Raw genomic sequence first — 23,573 nt, 5'->3', positions numbered from 1 at the left:
AGGGTGTATAATATATTGCAACACTACAATATTGCAGTGTACAGTATTGTGCATTCACTGGATCTGTAAAAGAGCCTGTTGACGGCCATCATTGGCAGCGCCAAGTGCCACCATTGCTTTTGAGGGCATCACTTAAGGGGTTAACTCAGTATTTTGTATTCAATGCTGTGTAATGGGAAGCGAGAAGAAAAATTCCTTATACAGTGAAATGTTTGAAAAACTGCATTTTCACCATTTACTCATAGACTTTAAGCTTTCGTGAGCAGGGCCCTCATTCCTAATGATTCTTAAATTTCTTGTCTTTTGTCTTATTTTAATTGTATTGTTCCCTTGAATCTGTAAAGTGCCACAGAATTTGATGGCGCTATATAAATAAAGATTATTGTTTGAGCTCTGTTTTTGTGGCTTTCACTGTACACCCCAAATGGCACCTTCTCTTAATTCTTTGTGTCTGTAAGAGATACCAAATTTCTATACATTTTATTAGATTTTAATAGTTTTTAAAAAAACCTTATGTACAAAAAATATTTTGCGGTTTTTCCTTATTCTGACACCAAAACTTCGGTTTACGGAGCTACGGAATGTTTTTTTTTTTTTTTTTTTTTTTAGGACGAGCTAACGTTTTCATTTCTACGACCTTTTGATCACTTTTTTCTAAAATTTATTGCAAAACACCCTGATGCAGCAGAGAGTGTATGAAGGGGTCGCAACCTATACAATTTTGGCATCTCCATGATCGTACTGACCTAAAGAATAAAGAGGAGGTGTTATTTGGATCATAAAGTGAAATATGTAAAAACAGTAAAAGGAAAAAAGCACAATAGGTTTCACAGAAAACAAGGACTTATAGCTTAGTACACGGAAATAGAAAAAGTTATAGAATATTTAAAGTGGGGAGTGAAAAATGGAAACAAAAAAAACAAAAAGGGCTGTGTTCCTATGGGGTTAAATTTTTGCAGTGCAATACTGCAGTACTGTAGTATTGCAGTACATGGGGATTATCAGATCATATCTCACATGCTGTCACAGCTGTGGCAACTCCACACTTAAATCATGCAGGGCGACAATCCAGCCAAGATAATTTATAATATATAAATGTATTTAATATAAAATTACCGTATATACTCAAGTATAAGCCGACCAGAGTATAAGCCGAGACCCCTAATTTTACCACCGAAAACTGGAAAAACCCATTGACTCGAGTATAAGCCGAGGGTGTAGTATACAGCCAGCCCCCATGTAGTATACAGCCAACCAGCCCCCATGTAGTATACAGCCAACCAGTCCCCATGTAGTATACAGCTTTCCTCCAGTAGTATACAGCCTGCCCCCAGTAGTATACAGCACAGCCCCCATCAGTATACAGCAGCCCCTATTAGTATACAGATAAAGAAATAAACTTAATGCTCACCCTCCGTTGTCCCGATGTTCGTGGCGGATTCCGATCCCCATCGCGGCTCCCGGTGGCTTCTTCACTCTTCACTCTTCTCTGGCCGGGAGATCGCGCTGGCCGTCGCACACTGTGATGCCGCGCTGTTGCCGCTGATGACGTCATCCGTGGCGACAGCGGCGCATCACAGTGTGCGACGGCCAGCGCGATCTCCCGGCCAGTGAAGAGTGAAGAAGCTGCCGGGAGCCGCGGCAGGGATCGGGAGCCGCGAGGAACATCGGGGACACCGGAGGGTGAGTATTTATTTATTTTTATCATTGACTCATGTATAAGCCGAGGCGAGGTTTTTCAGCACATTTTTTGTGCTGAAAAACTCTGCTTATACACGAGTATATACGGTACATTTATCACATTGCATTAAACCTGAGTACCAAATTGCTTATTAAATTGTACATTCACTAGATGACTAGTGCTGTGTGCATTCCCTGAGAGGTTCTGTCAGCAGAAATTGACCTAATAAACCACTACCAGTGTGTTGCCAAGCAGTTTAACACCTCCCAGATCATGTTTCATGACCCAGCATGGTGGCATCATACAGAAAATCAACTTTGAAGTACCGTATTTTTCTGACTATAAGGCGCACATAAAAACCTAAAATTTTCTTAGAAATCCAAAGTGTGCCTTATAGTCCGGTGCACCTTATATATGAAACAAGCTCCGGGCCACGCCAGCAATATCCTGCCAACACCCTGCACACGGGCACAATACCCCACATTGGTGCCCTGCCACTTCGATAACAACATCGTGCCCCTCTGTGCATCGGAGCAGGGCAGTAGTAGGAAGAGACTAGAGCCGCGGCTGCGACCCTGCATGGCCGGCAGTACCAGAGGGGGACTCGGCAGTGACTGGAGGAGGCAAGGTGGAGGAGGTCAGCAGACCCTACTTACATAGGTCCCCGCTACCGGAGACGGCCCCTTCACAGCAAATCTCCAGCGGGAACTGCAGACCACGCGAGATGCAAACAACAGGCGCCATAGCGCAAACTAACTTCTGCCGCATGCCCAGACCCCCTTCTAACCCGGTGTCATTTCCCTGTGTGATCGCTCACCTCTACTCCCTGTGTCCTTGCCGCTGCTTGGGGAGGATGGTGCCGAATACGGTCCATGGCTATTCGGGGTGCTGACTGTTGCCGGGTCACTGCTGCTTGCGACCTCTCCGCCCGGCACCCAAACAACGCCCCCGGACCCCCTTCTAACCCAAGCAGCCACCAGGAACCTGCGCCTTATAATCCGGTATATGCACCTAGATGTCGTAGCTGGACAGAATTCATAATGCGCCTTATAGTCCGGTGCGCCTTATCATCCGAAAAAATACGCTAAGATATAACTTGGTTGTATAAGGTCAAGGAGGCAGGATTTTAACATAGAAAATAAGCTCTCTTCCTCAGAAAGCCCTTTCACTGTTATTGATGTTCCTGCATCCATAAACATCACTAATGAGATCTCCAGAAGGCCAATGCTTGAATGTCATTGACAGAGGAAAAGGCGTTTAGAGCTCCCCATCTTGACTTAAGTATTAAACTTTCCCCCTCCTTGACTTTATCCATCCAATTTACATATTACTTCAAAGTTGATTTATCAGGTTGATGCCATCACACTGGACAATTAATGAAATAAAAGCTAGAAGGCATTACACTCTTTGAAAATATACTGGTAGTGGTTTATTGCATTACTACAATACAGCACAAAGAATACACAAATGGTTTGCTGCAGACTAGAGATTAGCGAGCATAGAGTGATTGGCTCTGTTTCTAGCTGCCAAAAATCTAAACGCCGCGAAATGCCATTTTCTCGAACGAGCGAAATACTCGTCGGAGCACCGAGCAGTTGCGAAACTGCTCGGTGCTCCGACGAGTATTTCGCTCGTTCGAGAAAATGGCATTTCGCAGCGTTTAGATTTTTGGCGGCTAGAAACAGAGCCAATCACAGGCCAGGAGACTCTGCAGTACACCCAGAATCACGTGGTACACTTACATGTCGATAGCAGTGGTTGGCTGGCCTGATCAGGTGGCCCCGTTAGGGATAGAGCTGCTGCTAGGGTGTTCTAGTAGATTACTGATAGGCAGGAGTGATTCTCAAAGAACCTTACTGTTGGGCAGGAATGATTCTCCAAGAACCCAGAAGCCCTTGTTAGGGTGACATTAGCGTTTTTCAAAAGTTAAAGTGACAGACTCACAGCAGAGTCACAGCACAAAATCCTTTTTTGTGCTGTCAGTGTAGGTTAGAAACTAGCCATCATCTTCTGTGGTTGCTGTATGATTTCTTCTGCACTTTTTGTTCTATAAAAAAAACTAAAAAAATTCACAGTTTATATTTCTGTTTTGTCTATAAAATAGACTTTAATTTTGAAAATGTTGAACCCGAGGGCTAGGGGTAGAGGACGAGGTCGTGGGCATCCAATTACTGCAGGGGTCAGAGGCCGTGGTTCTTGGCGGGGTGAGACACCACCTGCAGGGGAACACCGCAGAGCTACACTCCCTAGCTTCATGTCTCAAGTTACTGGGACTCGTGGTAGAGCACTGTTGAGGCCTGAACAGTGTGAACAGGTGATGTCGTGGATTGCGGACAATGCTTCAAGTAATGTGTCCACCAGTCAGTCTTCCACGCAGTCCACCCATGTTACCCAAGTGAGCACTCCTCCAGCTCCTCCACCTCAACCTCCTTCCCCCCAGTCTGCCCCCTCCCAGGACAATTTGGCATTTGAGCCGGCATACTCTGAGGAACTGTTTTTTGGACCCTTCCCAGATTCACAAACCACGTCCACATAGCTGCCTCCAGCAAACGAGCGTCGTCCCCTTAGAAAATGAGCTGTGTCAGGCACAATTTTGGGTTGTTTTAACGGCTTCCATATCAAACTTGTTAACTTTGTCACCACCCTGCTGTGTTATCCACAAAATATATTGGCAAACTTTTATCTTTGACCAATATTATTTCAGCGCTACTTACCATCAACCTTTTGTTCACATAGGAAATCATTTCAGCGCTTCTTGCTCACCTCCTTTGGTTCCTCTCTGCTGCCATAACAGGCCAAATACTGATACGTACAGTGCTACATGTTATCCTCGCCAAAAGGAATTTTTTTAATTGGTTTGAAGCCTGAGTCCATTTGGAGTATGTCGCCATGCCACTCTCTAGCCTGCCGCTGCGTCCGCATGCCGTCTTCTATAGTGTCAGGGTCAATTATTGGATGTTTTAGATGCTATCTAGCCTCATTCGGTCACTCTGTCATCGCCATGCTGTTGCCCATAATTTTGGCCAGGTTTTTGGCCAAGCTTCCCTGTGCAGAGCCTTGGTCCCTTTGACAAATGCTTGAGTCTCCCATTCACTTCAATGGGGTTCGTTATTCGAAACAAACGAGCATCGGAAAAAGTTTGACTCGAGTAATAAGCACTCGAGCATTGTAGTGCTCGCTCATCTCTACTGCAGAGATTTCTGCATCCCCCTCAAACATGTCATCCACAGAAATTCCTGCAACAAGTCTACAAGTGCAGACAGGAGATGGAGACTGCTAGCAGTGTGTGAAGAGTGCCTGTACATAAATCATTGTGTTCAGTGTTTAGCCTGAGCACAGGACCAGATAAGTGACGACTCCTCCCCCAGGTCTCTGCTGTCACACTCTTAATAATAAACAAATTATCCCCCGACGGAGGAAAAGAAAGTTGTCACAAAAGGCCATAAAGTCACATTTTAAATACATTACAAAAATACAAAAATACCACGGACATACAACATATATTGAATAAAAACTACTAAAATATACACAATAAGAAACAAACTCACAATTTACTGATCTAAGAGACCCGAAAATTATTCACCACTCGAAGCTATCTTCACCGCCTTATTCGTATTGAACAGATGGATAGAACTCGGCACGAATGATTTTTTTATATCTGTCAGTCCTGCACCTGATTTCTTTTAGTCTGCCGCTAAAACTGCTTTGCTGCCCTTCAAGTAGATTAAATGAAGGATGAGAAGAATCTGACAATATTCGAGCCAGTTTTTTGAGCACGCAACGACGCAGCCTGGCCTCCCAGTGCTCCATTTCACACCAATGATGCTTTCCGCTTTTTTAAGGATCTTCCTGCATTTGCATTGGTCCTGGGCAGACAGACACGGGCCCCATGCACAGACCCCATACATAAGAGAGCTAAGTACCACAGACTCGAAAAAAGTGATCAAAAGATGGGTGTTCACGGAAAAGGCTCTAAGCGACCTCAGGAAGAACAACTTACTAGTCGCCTTCCTGTAAACGTAATCGGTCTGAGTCTGACACTTTAATTTATCATCAATCATTATACCCAGGTATTTATATTCCCCTACACGTTCAATTTCAACCCCTCCGATGTTCAGTGGTTCGAACGAGGAATTCCTTTTTCTTGAAAAATCAACTATAATCTCTTTGGTTTTTGACAGATTTAACTGTAGGCTATTTATAGTACACCAGTCACAGAATTCGGACACACTTGTCCTATACCCCCCGTCCTCTCCGTCTTTTATCAGTCCAACCAAGACTGTATCGTCTGAGTATTTCTGGATGAAACACTCTAGGTCGTTCCTTCGGAAATCCGCAGTATAAACCGAAAATAAAAAAGGCGACAAAACTGTCCCTTGGGGGACTCCTATGCTAGACAGAGCTTCCCCCGACCAATAATTTCCAACTCTTACCCTTTGCGTTCTGTTTAACAAGTAATTTAAAATCCAGTTTCCAGTTTTCTTATCCACAGATAATTTTAGTAGTTTCTCAACTAAGCACTCTGGCACAATACGATTAAAAGCACTACTAAAATCAAAAAACGTCAAGCGTACCGTGTTCCCTACATTGTCCAGATGTGAGTACACCCTTTCCAGCAAATAAATCAACGCGTCATCAGTACCTAGTCCAGGCCGATAGGCAAACTGTAACGGATCCAGAAGTGGGGAAACAACAGCACTCAGTCTATATAACACTAGTCGTTCAAAGACTTTCATGATCAGGGCTGTTAGTGCAATCGGTCTGTAGTCATTCAAATTTGTCGGCCTACTAACTTTAGCTAGTGGGACTATCGTAGATGTCTTCCAGAGTTTTGGCACATAAGCAGAGTCTAGACTGCTGTTAAATATTCTAGCATACACCGTACTTAACTCCTGACTACATTCCCTTAGGACCCTAGCTTGAATATTGTCAGGACCCGGGGCCTTTCTCAGTTTTAATTTACTAAGTTCTTTTTGGACCTCCCACAACTCTATGTTTCTGATTACAGTATTCCGTGGTTCGCACGATTTGGGAACCTCACTACTTAGAAAAAACCTAGAAAAAAACACTTTAATTATTTTTAATTACAAAAACTTTATTAGAAGTAAAAGTTCCCAAAAAACATACAGTCCCTATTCACATGTAATAAAGTAAAAAAAAAAAAAAACGCTCGGTGAACGCTGTAAAAACAAAACCCGAAAAACTTGTAAATTGAATAAAATGTACATTTTTTCAGCCCTAAACCAGCTCTGTCAACAAAAATGTATTAACCCCTTAAGGACGCAGGGTTTTTTCTCTCTCTCCACCTCCAAAAATCAAAATCCAAAAAGGGCGTATTTTGTGCATAACACATTTTACTTCTCAGTGATGTTATTTATTATTCTATGCTGTGCACCGGGAAGCGGGAAAAAATTACAAATGTGAAAAAATTGGAAAAAAACTTACCATAGGTTCAGAATGAGTGGGAGCACCAGGCTTGTTTCCCTGAATCAGTGGGAGCACTGGGCTTGTTTTCCAGCAACAAGACGGTCCCATCTAGGGGTGATGGGAGACAGTGAAACCTGAAGTGTGTTCCTTATGTCCAGTCTACTCCGTAATCTCGTTTTTGCTGTTGTCATGGCAGAAAACCCAGTTTCACAAAGATAGGATGTTGGAAAAGGAAGCAGAGTTTTCAGTGCTTTAGTGGCGATCCCAGGATATTCAGCCTGGACTTTAATCCAGAATGTTGGGAGATTTGAAGGAGCGCTGGACACACATGACCTGCTTGTCCCTGCTCCTGCCTGAGCACATTCTGCGAGTAGCAGCAGTGTACATTGAGTTTCAGTGTACAGCACTGCTACTAGCACTGCTATATGCACCAGACAGCATTGTATGGGGAAGATACTGGCGGGACCTCTGTGTACAGCGCTGCTAAGTAGCAGCATTGTACATTGAGCGTCAGTGTATACAGCGCTGCTGTTTAGCTTCGCTACACACTGAACGCCGGTACTGGGAGCCGCGTCACTAAAGCCAGTCTGCTGCCCCAGCACGCCCCACATAACATGTTCTGCCGGGGGCGTGTCAGTAAGGAGAGCCTGCCACCCCACCCCGTCAGGAACACAACATGCTGTGTAGGAGGACCGCGTCACTAAGACCCGCCCCGTGACGTACAACAGGTACCATACTGTGCTGTGGAGGACTGCATCACTAAGACCCGCCCGACGCCCCACCCCGTCCTGCATAATGTTCTCTGCCGGGAGCTGCGAGCTGTCACGGCTATGGCAGAAAACATTATAATTCCACACAGCTCGCTCTGACCAGGCGCAGGGCCACGGAGCTAGCTGTCAGCGGCGCCGCGGACCCAGGGTTGTACCAAGCCTGTCTACTGCCTGAGGCGAGCCATAGAGAGACGCCCCCCTCCCCCCGCCCATTTATATAAGATATCAGGGAGTGTCCGGACCAGATCCATCATATTGGTTTGGTGTAAAAATAAAGCAATGCAAAATGCATACAGCGTACCGCCATGTAGTATAAAATGCATACAGCGTATCACCGTGTACTATAAAATGCATACAGCGTATCACCATGTAGTATAAAATGCATACAGAATACCGCCATGTAGTATAAAATGCATCCAGCGTGCCACCAAGTAGTATAAAATGCATCCAGCGTGCCACCAAGTAGTATAAAATAGATACAACGTACCGCCAAGTAGTATAAAATGCATACAGAGTACTGCCATGTAGTACAAAATAGAAGCCCTGATAAATATCACAAATGCTGCATATACATACAGCATATATACACATAAACAAACAGTAGATACAGCATATGCACACACACATACATACATACACATACATATATACAAACACACATATATTACATATATTTATACACATATTACACATATATATGCAAAGATAAAGTAACCTTACCTCTCTATTGTGTTCTTGGAAATTTCGGTGCCTTGTCCTGCAGTGGTGGTGGAGCGGTGAGGTAGCCGGGAGCGGGTAGGTCGTGAGAGAGACGGGAGGCTAGGGAGCCTGGAGCTTAAGCGGGGACAGGGGGAGCAGGGAGCCGAGAGCCTGGAAGGGGGGGGACTGGAGTGGAAGGGGAGCCGGGAGCGGGTAGGTCAAGAGCCGGAACCGGGAGCGGGGGGGCAGAGGGAGCGGAGAGTTGAGAGCGGAGGGAGCGGTAGGAGAGCGTGGAGCTTGAGCAGGGGCAGCGAGCCGAGAGCCTGGAGGGGGCCGTTAGCGGAGACAGGTTGAGACGGGAGTGGACAGCCAGGAGCGGGGGCGGAGGGAGCGGAAAACCGGGAGCGGAGAGCCAGGAGCGGGGGGGGATGTTAGCGGAGGGAGCGGGAAAGGAGCCTGGAGCTTGAGCGGGGGCAGGGGGAGCCGAGAGCCTGGAGTCAGCGGAGCGGGGTTGAGACGGGAATGGAGGGGGAGCCGGGAGGTATGAGCGAGAGCGAAGTTATGCGAGGAGTGGGGGGCGGCAGCACATTGGCGGCCGGGAGCATGGTGCCAGACAGAGCACTGGAAAGTGGTGCTGGCCAGCCGTCAGGAGTTTGGTGCAGGCCGGCGGAAGCTCTGTGCCGGCAGGGTCTGGGGGCCGTGGTAAGGTGCCGGTGGCGGCGGGGGGTGGGCGCAAGGTGCCGGACGGAGGGCTGCAACGTGGTCCCATCTGGTGCGGGAGCTCAGTGCTGGCCGGTGCCGACCCCTCGTTGAGCAGGAGGCGCCCCTGCACGGACCGGCTGATAAACTCCAACGGCCTGGTCCTGGTCCGCGGACCGGCGGTTGGGGACCTCTGCTCTAGGGTACTTTAACCCTACTCTATTGCAGTATATGGCGTTTTTACATAGTATTCATTACAATGAGCCACTAGCTCATTTTAACAAATTTTCAGAAACCATGCTGCCACTGGTCTGACGAAGACCCGAAGCTGTCATGACAACCGATCGGGGCCCCTCCCCCAATGATGTTCGGGGGAGCGGCCATCTCAATAAAGATGGTGGCGACCATGCGCCGCCATGTTTTAAATGCCACTGGGGTCTTTGCCGGCGGGAAAGTAGAGGTTAAGCACCAACTGCAGGTGTTAGCGATGGGTCTTTGCTGCAATATGCGCAGCTTCCCTTCGATGGCGTGTGCCCATACAGCAGGTTACCACCACATATGGGGTATTGTTATACGCGGGAGGGATTGGGTATCAAACTTCGTGGAGCGTTTTAGTATTTTATCTACTGAGAATGTGTAGATTTTTATTAAGGGTTCTCAAAGTGACTTGAAATCTGAACAGGTCCCTCTATACCAGGAGTTTGTGTTTTTTATGAAACTTTGCACCTAAAGTTCAAGGTTCCATAACATCCTACAAAAATGCGAGGATGCATAAAAAAACATGTCAACATAAAGCAGACATTCGGTAAATGTTAGCTATTTTGTTGCTGTTATGACTGAGTGGAAAAAGTAGAACACTTGAAACGCAAAACATACCACCAACATTTTGCAACTAACATGAACTACAAAGTGTTATGAGAAAACAATTTTAAAATCACTTTTGTTGCAAATGTTAAAGAGTTCCAAAGTTATAACACCGTTATAAAACAGATTTGAAAAGTGGCTTCGGCAGCAAGGGGTTAACTACTTTAGCTCCAGTAGCTCAGGATCTCTGCTTGCTGGCTATTATGGCCACAGTGCTGTTATTTATCCATCACAAATAATTTAAATGGAGGTCTGTCTTATGAGGCTTTCCAGCTGATGAGTTGTGTACTGTGATGTTCTGTACAATGTATTTTCATGTTGTACGGCTGGTAAGTTGCATAAGATGAAGTTCTGCACTCAACAACTTCCGGGCCCCCATCAGATTTTTCATCTAGGGGCCTCCACCAAACCTAATCAAGCCCGTATCTGGTCCCCACTAATACCCCTTATACTTATAGCCTTCAATATGGCCCATCATTAATTCTCCCTAATTATGCTCAGCCCCTACTAATATCTCCTGAATGTGAACCCCACACTAAATAATTCCCCCTCAATACCTCTACATGTAATATCCTGATAGTTGCCCCATTCCTAATAATACTTGTAATAGTACTTCCACATTGAGTAATGGTCCATGCACATAGTGAGGAGTCACCCACGTTCATGCCCCTCCTGGATAATACCCCTGTCAAAATGAGCCAGTGGCACAGTGTTTTGAATACTGTGTAAAAATGCCATAAATACAGTAGTATTGCAGTATGTGGTAGGAATGATCAGACCATCTAGGGTTTAAAAAAATAATAAAAGATAAAAAATAAATCACCCCCCCCCTTTTTCCTAGAACTGATATAAAACGTAATAAACAGTAACAATCCCAAAAATGTTAGGTATCACTGAGTCTAAAAATGCCCGATCAAAATATAAAAACTGTTGCAGAGGTTAACCCCATGATGGAAAATAGTGCCCATATTTCAGAAATGCTACTTTTACACCATTTTACATAACATAAAAATATGTAATAAAAAGTTATCAAATCACACAGTTCTCAAAATGGCAGCAATGAAAAAGTAATTTTTTTTCCCTACACATTCATTCAATTTTTGAAAATGTATTAAAACACAATAAAACCAATATAAACTTGCTATCACCAAGATCAGTCCGGACTAGTGATTGGGTAAAATTCAATTAGTCACAAATCTGAAGTTTACGGTGATTCGTGGGAACAACGTTTTTTCCTGCTTTTTTAGCGAGAGGGCTGCGAGCACAACGTGTTACATGGGAAAGAAAACTCTGGGAAGGTGAAAGGAACTCCCTCAATGACATCAGCATACCTGTCAGCCAATCAGCGACCGGCAGGCTTATGTGATGTCACACAGCCCTATAAAAACTGTCAGCCATTTGCAATCTCGCCATTTTACATTGCATGTGCTGGCTCTAGCGTCCAGCTGCTTCTACTGTACTGTGCTGTAGCGATTTCTGCTCCAATCGCAGGGTGTGCATTAAGGGGGATCTGTATACCCCAAATAGTTCTTTTTTTGTTACTGAAGCCACTAGGAAGAAATCTGTTTCATATCCGCACAGCTGCTGTAGCGATTTCTGCTTCTGTCCCAGGGTGTCCGTAGTGGGGTATCTGTATAACGCAAATACCCATACTTTTGTGTTGCTAAAGTTGAGAGCAAGAAATAGGTTTCAAATCCACGTACTTTATAGAGTGATTTTCGCTTCAATTACAGGGTGTCCATTGTGGGGTATCTGTATGACACAAATTCCCATACTTTGTGTGTTGCTAAAGTTGATAGTAAGAAATACGTGTCAAATCCACGCAGTTGATTAACCACTATGTCAGACAGAAAGGTGGCAGGTGCAGCAGACAGAGGTCGCAGCACAGTAAGGGGATGTCGCAGCAGGGGTGACATTGTGAGGCCAGAACTGCCGTTGTCATCTAGCAGCATCTAGCGGCAACCCAGAGGTTGTTGATAGGTTGACTAGGTCATCCAATTCCTCAAATGTAACATCTGATAACCCCAGCCAAGAGTCCGTGGGTTCAACAATTAGTTGGCATGGCCCAGGAGCAGGTCAGCGGACCTCACCTGTCCTTAACCAGCCTCTGTCCTGTTCATTTCCCTCAGCAAGAGAGCTACTTTGGTGGTCTGGGCTCAGCGCCACTATACAGCGAGGACGATGTGTTTGAGGACAGTCAGCAGCTGCTTGGCAGTGAAGAGTTGTGGCAGACATCCGCTGCTTTGTGCAGTAGGTAGGCTGTATATACTGACACCGTTTAGGAGAATAGCAGTGACAGGGAAACGATGATGAAGCCGTTCACACTTGGGAGTCAGGCAGCGGAAAGGGGAGCAAGTCTCGTTTGTGGCTGTGAGTTAGCAGGGTAGCAGCAGTGCGAGGATGGGAGCCAGACGGCCGCGGGGTATAAAACCTGCTTAAGAAGTCCAAGTACAGGGGGTCAGCGAGGCAGTGGCGTTAGTAGTCACTTAGTGCAGTAAAATCACCACCTCGGCGGTGGAGCAGTTTTTTGATAAGACACCAGAGGAGCCGAGTGTGTGTAAATGTAGAATCTGCGGGCAGAAAGTGAAGCGTGGCCAGGGAGCTAACGTTGGCACCACTGCCCTGCGCCAACACATGCAGCGGCACCATCAAATTGCCTGGGAGAAACGTGGAACAGATCTGGAGGTCCATCCTGCCGCCGCAGCAACAGAAGCACCTAGTGGTACACATGCCATTTCAGCCACTCAAGGCTCCAACATCTCTGTCGAAGGGAGCTGTTTGTCTTTGACATCATCTCCCGGTCCAGATGATCCTGCTCCTCACTACGCATGGCGCCAGCAGTCTTTGAAAGAGGCGATTACAAAGAGACAACTGTATGTGTCCAGCCATCCTAAGGTGCAGAAGCTGACCATGCTCTTGTCCAAGTTGTTGGTACTGCAATCCCTCCCTTTCCAAGTCATGGACTCTGCACCCTTCAGAGAACTTATGGCTTGTGCCAAACCGAGGTGGAGCGTTCCAAGCCGCAATTTTTTTTTCCAAAAAGGCAGTGCCAGCCCTTCACAAATATGTAGAACAGAAGGTTGGCCAGTCCTTGAGCTTATCAGTTTCTTCCAAGGTGCACGGCAGCGTGGAAGAACTGCTGCTCCTGCGCCAGTGTCTGCCTCCTTCTCCACCACCACCACCACCTCAGCCTTCACAAGTGGTACTCCATCATACCACATCTACAGGGCACAGCGGTGTCACGCAGTTCTACACCAAAGTAGGCAGTATCCAGAAAAAAGGGAGTTAAAACTAAATATAGAGCATGGAGGAGCCACTAACACGGCATACTCCTATATAAGCCAGAAAGTCACAGAATCAAAAATTATAAAGTTAGTGCTCTAATCCTTGTAATGTTATCAACGACGAGAAACTCTCACCACCTTTTCATAGACTGAAAATAAAAGATATCCCCGACTCCTTGCATCACCATTGGTCCTCCTTCACTGGTTTCATGCGCAATCCTCGTCCCGTTTCCATGTCCGTGATGCACTCTTAATCCTGTGTCAGGAGGTTACGTAAGGATAGTGCAGATTGCCAAGTTCAAAGAGAAATGGTATTTATTAAATATACTCACAAGAGTCAAGTTAAAAGCGCGCATATAGTAAAACATAGAACACCAAAACACCTCGCCTGACCCAGGTTTCGTCTCTCCAGGCTTCTTCCGGGGCATGGTTGGCCTGGGCGACCGAAGTCACACAGGGGAGGAACTGCTCCGCGTAATGCATCAAGAAATCAATCTGTGGCTTTCTCAGCGACAACTGAAAATCGGAACCATGGTGACAGACAATGGGAAGAACATGGTGGCCGCGCCGCACCGAGGAGTGATGGTCCATGCGCCCTGCGTGGTGCACATGTTCAATCTGGTTGTCAACAGGTTCCTGAAGTCTACCACTAATCTGCAAGACATTCTAAAAATGTAAACTGGATGTACTTCAGCCATTCTTACAAAGCCAAGCAAACCCTCCTCGATTTGTTAGGCCTCTCACAATATATTCTGATATGCGATGTTTCCACTCGTTGGAATTCCAGCCTCCATATGTTAGACTGCCTGTATGAACAGAGAAAAGCCATTAATGATTTTTTGTTGATGCAAGCACTCCCCTGTATAACTTTGATGTCAGCCACTGGCAGCTCATAAGTGACACCTGCCGTTTTCTTAGGCCCTTTGAAGAGGCCACGTTATTTGTCAGTCGCCAGGACTGCGGGATGAATAACGTCATTCCACTGCTTCATGTCCTGGAACTCATGCTGCAAAATCTGTCTGGTCAGGGAAGTGGAGACTACATCTCATAGCCACATGAGTCTCGTAGGGGGGCTGAACTGGAGGAGGAGGACATTGGATCACAAGAAGAGTCTGGTGATATCAAGGGTCATTCCACTCAAGTGACAAGAGAGGAGGAGCAGGAGCATCCGGAGGAGGTAGAAGACAAGGCAGATGACCCAGAAGCACCATGGCAATATACAGTGGAGATGGAGGCCCGGAGTCCCTCAGAGTCACTTGCACAGATGGCCAGCAGCATGCATGCTGCTTTGCCTAACTAGTGACAGCCGAATAGTCAGCATCCGGCATAGGGATGACTTTTGCCTCTCCGCCATCTTGGTCGCTTGGGGTAGGTGCATATAAAGTGGGAGGATTCCCTGGACTACTGGGCAGCCAAGCTTGATCCGAAACTAGCGGAGTTTGCAGTAGAGAAGCTGTCCTGCCTGGCCAGTAGTGTGGCATCAGAGCGAGTGTTCAGTGCAGGGGCCATCATTACCCCAAAGAGAACCCGCTTGTCCACAATGTGGAGAGACTGACCTTTGTCAAGATGAATCAGGTTTGGATCGGCCCGGATTTCAACTCACCAATGCCTTATGCATCAGATAAGATAGATTAGCCATGACGCGTCCCCCAAACATTGAGAAATAAGTCTGGATTCTAACTACCTGCCTCAGCCACTATTCTGATGCTGCCACACATCAACTGAAAATTGATCCATCTGCATCCTACCATCTTTACCAGGGACTGGAATTGTCCACCACCTCCATAATCTATTATTGTCCCACTATGTGGCTTACCCGGTTGCCGCCACCTCCACACTCTATCATTGTGCCACTCTGTGGGCTCCTGCTGCTGATGCCACATCCACACTCTATCATTGTGCCACGCTGTGGCTTTCCATGTTACTGTCACTTCCACGCTATCATTGTGCCACTCTGCGGCCTACTCATGCAGAATTACTGCCGACACCCTCTGCACTCTTTTGGCGGGGTTATACATGTATCTGCGTTTAACAGAACAGGTTCTGTCGTAATCTATGGAATGATCTGATGTCAGTGTAAAAAGAGTGCACTCTTTGATGTTATAGTGGGATCTTGGCCCTCAGCTCAATCCTTTCAAGCTGGCACAGACATTACCTTGTCAGGCTGCGTTCCCGCTTCGCTAATTTGGTGAAGTTGGCCCCTGTAAGTGACCATTGAATTGAAGAGTGAAGTGATTCTAAGAGCGGCAGATGTCATGTGCGTGTCATACTAAAACACAGCATTGTTTGGAAACCAAACCACGCTCCCTATGCATATTTAACCCCTTAAGGACGCAGCCATTTTGTAGTTTAAGGCTCAGTCCCATTTTTTGGATTCTGACTTGCGTCGCATTATATGGTTATGAACTTTTGAACACTGTTACCTATCAAAACGATTCTGAGATTGTTTTTTTCCTCACAGGTTGTGCTTCATTTTAGTGGTAAATGTTGGATGATAAGTTTTGCGTTTATTTACAAAAAAAGAAAAAATATTTTCAGAATTTACCATTTTGGGGATAAGTACCGTTTTGAATGAAATTTTACATATTTAGCATCAAAACCCCCTATTATAACCAACCCATTTTCAAATCTGCACCCCTCCAAACTATCAGAAACAGATTTTAGGAAGATTGTTAACCCCTTGAGATCTCCATTGTAATTGAATCAAAATGGAGGTAAAATTTAGAATGGTCAAATTGTGCCGGTTATCTGTCATTTAGCCCTAAAATTTACACATTTCCAAAAGATAAAAAGAAAAAACCCACCATATAGTTTGTTCTGCAATTTCTCCCGAGTACAGAGACCCCCCCCACACATGTGGACGTTACTTGTTTTACGGGGGCAGAAGGGAAGAAGCGCCCTGCAGCTGCCAGGATTTTAGTTTTCTCGTTTCCTCCTTTTGTAGGCTATAAAATTTTTGCTTTTTCGTTATTGGGGCCATGTGACAGCATTTTTATGTTGCGGGATGAGATGCTTTTTCCAGTGTTACCATTTTGGGGTTGGTATCACCTATTGTTGAAAATTTAGGAACTCGTTTTTGAGGGCAGTAGTAGAAAAGTATCAATTCTGTGCTGGATTTTAGACTTTTTTTCGTGTTCACCGTTTAGCCTAATAATCATGTTATCTTTATTCTATGGGTCGATATGATTACAGGGATACCATACTTGAATATATTTTCTTACATTTTACTAAATTTGTCAAATAAAACCATAATGTGGGGGAAAATCTATCATTTTTGCATTGCCGGCTTCCAAGTGGCATAACATTTTTACTTTTTTGGCTACAGAGCTGGTTGATGGCTTGTTTTTTGCGGGACATGTTGTACTTGCACCATTATCATTGTGGAGTACATATGTTTTTCTGATCACTTTTTATTGCATTTTTTGTAAGATTGAATAGGTATACAATTCTTCATAAAATGTTTTAAATTGAGCCATCAACCCCCTGGGTCCTTTATTATTCCACCTTGCTGGCCACGTATTGCAGAAATATAACTATTTGAGTTAGGGGTTTGTATCATATGAGTCTGCTTTGCCACCCTCTGAAAAGTATATCTGCCCTCTGAAAAGTAATTTGTGTTGTGCCTTTCCGGCCAAAAAGTCCTCATACGCTGCTTTTGTTTGCAGCAGGGCTACTGTGTGCTCGTTAGTTTGTTGTCTTTTTAGATTTTTGTCGGCCTCCAAATACTTATGTTTGAGCTGTTGTTCTTTTTGGTTGAAATTCTTTTTGGTCTCTACAATGCATTTTTTTAACATACCCCTCAAATAGGATTTAAGAGCGTCCCAAGAGCGCCATTTGTCCCCCGAATTTTTGTTTACCAGAACTCTTTTACCAGTAGTCTCACATCTATCGAGTCTCCTACTCGCAAGCGGCCTCCCCTAAAGAGGAAATAGAGAGGTATCTAAGGAAACTCCCTAAACTCTCGGAAGAGCAGAGAGAGAAATTAGAGGCCCCTATATCATTGGAAGAAATACAAGATACAGTCAGGGGTTGTACTAAAGACTCTTCAGCGGGCACGCACAGTTTCCCGTTCGCGGGATTCAGGAAATACGGGGAAGTTTTGCTACCACTGCTGCTAGAAATTATTGAGGACGCAGACTCGAAGGGCAGTATTTCAGATTCGATGTCTGAAGCAAATATCATCGTAATCCCCAAGAAAGATAAAGATAGCCTAGAAGTCAGGTCGTATGGACCCATTTCTTTGTTAAATACAGATGTTAAAATAATTGCCAAAATACTGGCGAATAGGCTTAAAGGGGTAGTGGATACTATTATTCACCCAGATCAGAAAGGTTTTATTCCTGGCCGCAAGATGAATGACTGAATTCACAGGTTATACTCAGCAATTGAGATGGGGGAAGGGGGGCTCCGCTCCATCCTGTCTTTGGACGCAGTAAAGGCGTTTGACAGGGTGGAGTGGAGCTTTCTATGGTCCGTTATGGAACATTTTGGCTTTGGTCTGGCCTTTATTGGACGGATCAGGGCCTTATATAAAGCCCCAATAGCTAGGGTGGTGATCAATGGAATGCAGTCGGACCAGTTTTCCCTGTCAAGGGGGACAAGGCAGGGATGTCCCCTCTCCCCCCTACTCTAAGCCCTTTATATTGAACCCCTGGCCGCCCTACTGAGACAGGACGAGGATATTGTCGGAGGAGGGAGTGGGGGTACCACAGATAAACTCTGACTATACGCAGATGACCTGATTTTATATCTTCAGGACACAATGGTCACGGTTCCAAGAGTAATCTCCACCATCGAAGAATTTGGGAAATGGTCAGGGCTACAGATAAACTGGGGGAAGTCACAGTTACTGCCCCTTGACGGAGCGGTAAGGGAAGAAATGTTGAGGCAAAAAGTTCTTATGTGCAATAGCGGCTTTAGGTATCTCGGTATCCAGGTAGCAAAGGAACTGGACCGGTTTGTAGAACTCAATCTGATTCCCCTATTGAGAGCCATTAGGGATAAAATTCATTGTTGGGATAGATTACCACTTTCAAGGGCAGATAGAATAGGCCTTATTAAAATGATTTTGCTGCCTCAAATTCTTTTTGTATTATCTGCCAGTCCAGTATGGATTGAGTAAGCTCACTTCAAACTTATAGAAGCAATGTTGAACGATTTGATTTGGGGGCGCAAAAGAGTGCGTATGAAGCTTAGCTATTTATACCGCCCAATGGAGAAGGGGGGTTGTGGTATACCTTATTTTTTTGGATATTTTATAGCCGCACAATTGACAAGATTGAGTAATTGGGAAAATAATCCGGTGTTCAAAAAGTTGATGAAGTCTATAAAGAGAGTATTTGGTGTGTATGCAGCAATAATGTAGATTCAACGGTGAGATAATAATCTACTTAAAATGTCAAAATGTGCCTTTTTTTCATAGATTGAGACCTGTTGATCCCATAAAGCTTGCTGCTTACTACTTTCCTTTCTGGGGAATTGGGGGGGGGGGGGGAGAGGGTAAGGTACAATTTCACTGGTTTGGGTATATTTAGCGGATACAGGGATGTGTTAGCAATACCCATAAAAGGTTAAAATGTGTAGGTTTATATATGGAAAAGTAGAAATGGGATGAATGTATAACATTTGCTATTTATATTTATATTCTTGGGGGATAGGGGAGAGGGTGGACAAAAGTATAATATTATTTGTTTGTGTATATGCAGCAATAGCACGGATATATTGTTGAGATAAGAATGCTCAGAAAATGTCAGAATGGTTTCTTTTTATATATGGAAATGTGATGTTGGTATAATGTTGCTGCCTATATATTTGTTAATAAAGCGCTGTATTAAAAAAAAAAGAAAAAAATTGAATAGGTAAAAATGATTATTTTTGGTGGGTTATTAGCAGTTTTTTTTAACGGTGTTCATTGTACGGGTTCAATCATGATTTACTTTTATTCTACGGGTTGTTACGGACACGGTGATACTATATATGTGGGGTTTTTGCCCGCACAAATATCACGTATACCCCTCACACCACAACTGACCACACTGTACCCTCCACATATATCATATATATACCTCATACCACTACTGATCATACTGTACCTCCACATATAGCATATATACCCCTCACACCACAACTGACCATACTGTGCCCCCACATATATCATATATACCCCTCACACCACAACTGACCACACTGTGCCACCACATCTATTATATATACTGATCACACCACAACCGACTACACTGTTCCCCCCACATATATAATATATACCCCTCACACCACAACTGTTCACGCTGTGCACCCATATATAATATGTACCCCTTACACCACAACTGACCACACTGTGCTCCCACATATATGCTACCATTACCACTTACGCTACCATAACCCCTGCATCATGACTAAATAATAATACCTCCACAGCGCTACTATTACCCCTGCATCATGACTAAATAATACCACCACACCGCTACCATAACCCCTGCATTATGACTAAATAATCCAACCACGCCGCTACCATAACCCCTGCATTGACTGAATAATACCACCACACTGCTACCATTACCCCTGCATCATGACTGAATAATACCACCACACCACTACCATTACCCTTGCATCATGACTGAATAATATCACCACACCCCTACCATTACCCCTGCATCATGACTGAATAATACCACCACACCACTACCATTACCCTTGCATCATGACTGAATAATATCACCACACCCCTACCATTACCCCTGCATCATGACTGAATAATACCACCACACCGCTACCATTACCCTTGCATCATGACTAAATAATACCACCACAGAGCTACCATTACACCTGCATCATGACTGAATAATACCACCACACCGCTACCATTACCCCCGCATCATGACTGAATAATACCACCACACCACTACCATTACCCCTGCATCATGACTGAATAATGCTTCCACAGCGCTACCATTACCCTTGCATCATGACTAAATAATACCACCAAACCGCTACCATTACCACTGCATCATGACTGAATAATACCACCACAGAGCTACCATTACCACTACATCATGACTGAATAATACCACCACACCACTACCATTACCACTGTATCATGACTGAATAATACCACCACACCGCTACCATTATTACTGCATCATGAGTAAATAATACCACCAGACCGCTACCATTACCACTACATCATGACTGAATAATACCACCACACCGCTACCATTACCACTGCATGATGACTGAATAATACCACCACACCGCTATCATTACCACTACATCATGACTGAATAATACCACCACACCACTACCATTACCACTGCATCATGACTGAATAATACCACCACACCGCTACCATTACCACTGCATCATGACTGAATAATACCACCACACCGCTACCATTACCACTGCATCATGACTGAATAATACCACCACACCACTAACATTACTACTGCACCGTGACTGAATAATACCACCACTATCATTACCACTGCATCATGACTGAAAAATACAACCACACCACTACCATTACCCCTGCATCATGACTGAATAATACCACCACACCACTACCATTACTACTGCACCATGACTGAATAATACCACCACTACCATTACCACTGCATCATGATTGAATAATACCACCACTACCATTATCACTGCATCATGACTGAATAATACCACCACACCACTACCATAACCCTTGCATTATGACTGAATAATACCACCACACCACTACCATTACCACTGCATCATGACTGAATAATAGCACCACATCGCTACCATTATCCCTGCATCATGACTCAATAACACCACTACCATTACCACCAATCTATAACAGACAATAACAAAAAATGTGCCCAAATTAAAAATGAAATGCTCTGTAGATAATCTAAGAGATAATAATATTTTAATTACATTTCATAAATCACCGTTTACTGTCTTCTTCAATACAACCTCATTACAGCCTCTATAGTGCCCTCTGTAGTCCTCACAACTCCCCCAGCTGTGATGAATTCACCCCTAGATGTCTTCAGCTCTTGGCAGCACATCTTTGTACCATAATCACTTACAGTATAATGACACCTGGATATATATACAGCACCTCCTTACTAAAGCTAAATATGGCTCCCCCATTTATGAATGAACAGTACCCCTGCTATAGAGGCCCACTCACTATACACTGCCATTTTCATTAATTTATATAAAGCTGCCCCTGCAATACAGCAACCCCCACTATACAAATCCACCCTGTCCAAAACTGCCACTCTATACAGCACCCCTCTTGCCCCCTAAATACAGTCCCCCCACGTCCACTAAGCAGTGGCTCTATAAGTAAATTTTACCCCCTGTCCTCTATACATGAATTACAACCCTGTCTTTTATACATCAACTATACCTCACCCTTTCCTCTATACAGTGCCTCTATAAATGAATTACACCTTCCGCCCCCTATACAGTGGGTCTGTATATAAATTACACCCTCGTCCCCTATAGAGTGGCTCCTCTCTATATATAAATCACACCTCCTGTCCCCTATACTGTGCCTCCTCTATATAAAAATTACAACACCCCAAGCCCCTATACAGTGGCTCCTCTATATATATATACTGTATATTCCGTTGTATAAGACGGCCTGGTGTATAAAACGACCCCCCTACTTTCCTGTTTAAAATATAGAGTTTAAGATATATTCGCCGTATAAGACTACCCCTTTTCCAACGCATACAAAACACAGGTAAAAATTAAAAAAAAAACAGATTTGAATTTAACATGGTCCTTTTTTTAATTTAAATTCTTATGACATGCAGGTAAATAGCAGGAAAACTGTCGCTCATAAACATAAGGCATACAACAACAACATTACCATTACAGCACAGCCCCCAGTAGTATACAGCACAGCCCCAAGTAGTATACAGCACAGCCCCAAGTAGTATACAGCACAGCCCAGCATTAAAAAAAAAAAATAACTTATATATTCACCCTCCGGTGGTCCCGATGTGCTGCGCTGCTCCCCCGATGTCCGCGCGGCTCGTCTTCAGTGTTCCGCACCGTCTTCTTTCTTCTGCTGGACGCCGCCATTGATCTTCCCCGGCAGGCGCCTAGTATGACGCGCCGCTGCTGACGTCATACTGGGCGCCGCCCCGGGGAAAAACATGGCGGCGCCCAGCAGAAGAAAGAAGACGGCGCGGAAGACTGAAGACGATCCGCGCAGACATCGGGGCCACCGGAGGGTGAGTATGTGCCCATGCGCAGCTATCTTTTTGAGGCTGCCGGCAGCTTTGCCGGCAGCCATCGCTGTGAAAACACCCGCGAGCGGTGCTAGCAATATGCAGCAAAGACTTACCGGCTATGGAGAGGGCTCAGCCCATGAGCCCTCTCCATGCAGCGCGATCCGACCGCCGCCGTGAATACACGGCGGGCGGTGGGGATTACCGGCGTATAAGACGGCCCCAGACAAGACAGAAGATTTTTCTGTCTTCAAAAGTCGTCTTATACGCCGGAATATACGGTAAATTACACCATTCCCTTCCCACTATACAGTGCCTCCTCCATATATAAATTCCACCTCCGCCGTCCCCTATACAGTGGCTCTTTTATATATAAATTACACCCTTCCCTGTCCCCTATACAGTGGCTCCTCTCTATATAAATTACACCTCCCCCGTCCGCTATACAGTGGTTCCTCTATATATAAATTACACCTCAACACCTACAAACAGAACACTTAGCCAATTTAGAAAACAATATAATATTTTTTTTACATAATCAATTAAGACAAAATATCACAATACAAGATAAGACAGATCAATAGGGAAGATCACATTGGTCAATGAGACTATCACATAGGAGCATTAAAAACATGTGGGACGGAAATGATACAGTACATAAAGAATCACATGCCTGGTAGTATGTTATGTTGCAAATGATGCAATAAAGTGAGCTAAGTGCTATCCGTACCGACCCAGTGTACACTGCTTACCTAATGGCATGTAAAGTGCTCATATGCAAATAATAATATGTAAACATACCCTTGCCCATGATGTACCTCTCGTCTGCCACAACCAGGTTCCCCGACACGCACTAGCCTTCGTCTGGGGGTATGGTTACTCTAACTGCACCAGGGTTTTATATAACGATCAACCAATAGCAGGAGGGATC

General features: G+C 44.8%; 1 protein-coding gene and 1 long non-coding RNA gene across 2 annotated transcripts in view; one reads left to right on the top strand and one right to left on the bottom strand.

Annotated features, from left to right (window-relative positions):
• NOX1 (NADPH oxidase 1) overlaps nucleotides 1-23,573 on the top strand; it is a 112,051-nt gene that overhangs the window by 26,558 nt on the left and 61,920 nt on the right. The window lies entirely within an intron of this gene.
• On the bottom strand, nucleotides 549-23,573 carry LOC140076602 (uncharacterized). Its single transcript, XR_011849623.1, has 3 exons — nucleotides 23,444-23,573; nucleotides 3,424-3,728; nucleotides 549-746 (listed from the first exon to the last, which is right to left on the bottom strand). It is a non-coding gene; the product is annotated as an uncharacterized lncRNA (long non-coding RNA).

Source organism: Engystomops pustulosus, chromosome 9, assembly GCF_040894005.1.
Source record: "Engystomops pustulosus chromosome 9, aEngPut4.maternal, whole genome shotgun sequence".
NCBI lineage: Eukaryota > Metazoa > Chordata > Amphibia > Anura > Leptodactylidae > Engystomops > Engystomops pustulosus.
Note: the sequence above shows the minus strand (reverse complement) of the source record. Positions and strands in the feature narration are given on the sequence as shown.